Source organism: Branchiostoma belcheri, unplaced genomic scaffold (assembly GCF_001625305.1).
Source record: "Branchiostoma belcheri isolate BF01 breed outbred unplaced genomic scaffold, Haploidv18h27 scaffold34, whole genome shotgun sequence".
Taxonomy (NCBI): Eukaryota; Metazoa; Chordata; class Leptocardii; order Amphioxiformes; family Branchiostomatidae; genus Branchiostoma; species Branchiostoma belcheri.
This window is the reverse complement of record NW_017803954.1, coordinates 437,129-441,073: the sequence shown is the minus strand read 5'-3', so window position 1 is coordinate 441,073 and position 3,945 is coordinate 437,129. Positions and strand designations below refer to the sequence as shown.

The window sequence follows — 3,945 nt, the reverse complement described above, 5'->3', positions numbered from 1 at the left end:
ATTGATGATAAAGCCTTAAGTAGGAAATTAAATCCCTCCAAGATTAACTCCACAGAGGTGAGTAACCCTGCCTGTCCAAATTGCCTCCAGTGAGACTTATTTATTAGATATACATGTTCCTTCCCTGAGAGGATCAGGACCATTAGGGATCGAAAGAAAGACTTGATTTTGAATTACAACACATCAAGGTGACTCCTGCAAGGATGCACCAATTAGATTGTACGGTATTTGAGGGAACAATCATTTCTTTCAGGGAAGTAGTGTAACTAGGTTAGGAAAGCCATTAATGTTCAAAATGTGAAAGAACGTTTACCTAAATGTTGAAACTAATTACAGCGGGTACACCTTGAGTATGAGATTTATAACTGCATTCAGCTCTATAACATCAAGTCCAATTTTGAATGTGTTTAGATGTAGCCTTGTCCCTGTGGCACATGCAGTAAGCCATCCTCCATCCTTTCTCCATATAGATCGAATTCCATGGATCCAGAGAGTACAGGATCCAACCCAGCTTGGCAGTTGTTAGGAGTGCATTCATCCTTTTGGATGAGGACATAGAGCTACAGTACATGTGCAAAGTATGCAGTCCTATGAATACTTGAGAACCCAACACACATATTGAAAACAATATTGGTTACCTGTTTTACTTTCCTAAAAACGCAAGTCATAGCTACCTTAACTTCAACTAGCGCTTTAACTGGCACCTCAGGCTCAGACAAATAATAGATACTTTTTTCCTTCTAACATCTGCTTGAAGATAAGATCCAACAGGAACTTGCAGTTGCAGCTGGCCTGCAAGGAGTTAGCCAGGCTAGCAAGGGGGGGTCAGCAAGGGGTGGCACAGTTCACTTGACCCCAGACCATACGAACCACCGTCCACGCAAGTAAGTGAAGTTTCCTTCACTTTGAAGTGCATTAGACCCACTAAGGTGGAGAGTAAATATTTTGTTAACCATGTAGTTACATAACAGGAAACACTTCAAACCCCAAATCCCCACTGAATCTCCTGAGCAGAAGGCAAACAGTGCAGAATTAGTACATCAGTGAACCACTGGGAAAGAAAATCTACAGTTTCAAATGTAATATAGGTCAATGACATGGTAATGGGTAACCTTCCAATTACATCCTGATCATACAGAGTTGAACCAAATCACATTTTTGCAAAAGGAACCTACTTGCCCAGGGGACGTCCACATTTCATTACAGGACCTGTAGGAAGTGGAACACAGCCATTCAACAGGGTCTGAGGGTCTTCTAGGGGTTGCCAGGACTCTGGCTTTATGGCTGTAGCAAAGTTCAGTAAATATCATATGGACAGATGAATACTATGTATAAGCAGTCTAAGTTAAAATGACCTACTCGCAGGGCTTTAGCCAGCTCAGAATTTTTTTCCATCAGCCCAGGTTCATGATCGGATGTGGGGAGAGTGCCAACTAGGGGAGGTCGAGGGGGAAATTTTGTATTTTAAAGTCTTTAAAAATGCAATTTCCCACATTTTGATAGGCAAATCATGGGGCTTTTGGTAGTTCTTAAGATGTTTTTAATTTTTGCCCAAGATTTTCGTCAATTTTGTCCATCATCAAAAAGTTTTCTGTCACACGCCACAGAAGTTCCTACAATTGAAAGAAAAAATGGTTGCTGGATAAAGCCCTGTCTACTGGCTCAGAAAAGGCCTATACACCCTCAAGTTTCTGTTAGAGACCCTGAGGTGGTTTCTGTTATGTGTAGTAACTTGAATGTTTATATTGATCTTCAAAACAAATGGGTAGCCAGTCCATAATATTTGCCAAGTAGCTGGCCTGTGTGGGCCCCGGTAACACGACAGTGTACATTGTACAACCCAGGCTTGTCACATAAGCAATTATACTATTCTCATTAGCCATACATAGCCTGGCAAAGCCTACATGTACCACGTATGAAGCCTCCTCCCCTTACCCTTACTCCCCTTACATTATATTGCAGCTTGCCAGGCAACTGGAAGGGTGATATTGCAGTACATGTATTTTCATGCCAAATTTAATTTAGCTTTTGTGGAGGACCCTCTCTCTCTCTTTAGATGTACAGCTTGAAGAGCTACCCTATCCACCATTTCTGATTTTGTAAAAATCGAAACAACTGTAATAAATATGCCATTCACGAGTTGCACATTCCCATGATCCTTTGCGCACAGGGTAGGTCACGTGGGCGCACAGGGTAGGGAAAGGTCGCGGTAAACCACGTGACTCATCCTCGGCTCTGGTCGGAAGAAGTCGGAAGTGTTCGCGAGCGCTCGGAAATTTCAAAAATGGCTGACACCACTGCCGGCGGCGGGAGGCACGTAGTTTTTCACGGCGTTCGTACGGCAAAGCGGCATTGAATTTTTGCTCCATGACTATCGGTATGGGATAGGATAGGGTTGATTCAACATACTATGTGAAAATGTGACAAAAAGACAGACTTTTGAAATTGAATGCTCCCAGCCTACTATCGGCCAGATAGCTTAGGGCACCTTCTTCCGACCAGAGCCGAGGATGAGTCACGTGGTTTACCGCGACCTTTCCCTACCCTGTGCGCCCACGTGACCTACCCTGTGCGCAAAGGATCCTGGGAATGTGCAACTCGTGAATGGAACATTTGTTCCTGGTGTGATGGATTAGTGGTGAGCGAACATTATGAAAACTGCAAACATAAAAGCAGTGAAAATATTTCATGATTTACAGTATGCTATCAGGATTAAATCTGTCACTGTGAAACTAACACTTCCAGTGTATCTAATCAGGAATCTAAAACACCCCAAAGAGGCCCAGGATAATGATTTCATCCTGTCAATCAGACTATCAATTACCCCATCCTTGGCCTAGTTTCTCACTTGTGTATTATACACAAAATCTTCCTGCCAAATAGCAGAAATAATTTGGCAAACTGGCGCTTCATGCCCGTTTACCTGGGAATCATTCCCCAATTTGCAAAATTACGTCTAGCAGCTTGTGATTAACTCTGCTTCATCTATTACTTATGGCCATATAAAAGTGTGCTTAGCAGGCCTGCTTTATTGAGTTATGAATATGTATCTAACATACTTCAGCCCAAGTGGTGCTGATATTGAATTTTTCATCAAAGATCCACTTGATGACAATCCCTCAAGAGATAAACAGCTTTAAAAAAACAACCAATCAGTGCTTCTATTTTTGTCCCTAAAATTAGACAATCATATAGTTTTGAAATTTGCCTCATGAAGGATGGGGTGGGTACTACATGAATGGATGGAGAAATAATTACTTTCTTCTCACCCTGCTTTGTACTAACAGCTACCCATCCAACATCATAATTGAGAGTAGCTTTGGATGGTTGGAAGACAGCTTGAAAAGAGTTCCCTCCTCAGATATCCTCTCCATCTAGATCTCTATTATTTTATGCCATTCTCAGGCCTGGCCATTCTGATCTGGATTCCCCATAGTTTATCTGCTGTTATCCTATTCCTATTCTTTTCTTTCCTCTTTCGTCACTTATGACATCGATTTGGAGGTGAAACACTGGATTTACCTTCAATGTTGACATTGTTGATGTTTTAGCACATTTAGAAAGCTATTTCTTTCTTTTCCTCGTTTCCCCCTGCATACAGTCAGGACCAACTTACCTGCCATCTGGCTCTGATTGTGGCACCCTGCTTGGTGACATCCACACACAACAAGGCCCCTCTGTTCCACATGACAGATACATGGATACACCTCCATGACCCCTGACATCCCCTTCCTTCCTGCATGATGAGACACAGATGGAAATATTTAACTTCAGGCTGTACCAATGCCATGTCTTGTAGCTCAGATTTCATACTGCTTGGGAAAGTTCACACCTAATGTAATGTAATGTCGACACTGCTTGGAACTTGTCAAGTGCAAGACTTAGAAAAAACAACAATAACTGCAGGGATAGATTCTGATATGTGAGTGAGTTATATTTTTCAAA

General features: G+C 42.1%; 1 protein-coding gene across 5 annotated transcripts in view; it reads right to left on the bottom strand.

The window, feature by feature from the left end:
- LOC109475554 overlaps positions 1-3,945 on the bottom strand; it is a 154,844-nt gene that overhangs the window by 129,841 nt on the left and 21,058 nt on the right. For 2 of the 5 annotated variants that reach the window (XM_019776211.1, XM_019776212.1), the window contains exon 1: positions 3,617-3,782. The exons of 1 other annotated variant lie outside the window; for it this stretch is intronic. The gene's annotated coding sequence lies outside the window, so the exon portion shown is untranslated. Of the gene's footprint in view, positions 1-1,175; positions 1,272-3,616; positions 3,783-3,945 lie in introns of those variants that run through there. 2 more of the 5 variants (XM_019776213.1, XM_019776216.1) reach the window with 2 other exon arrangements.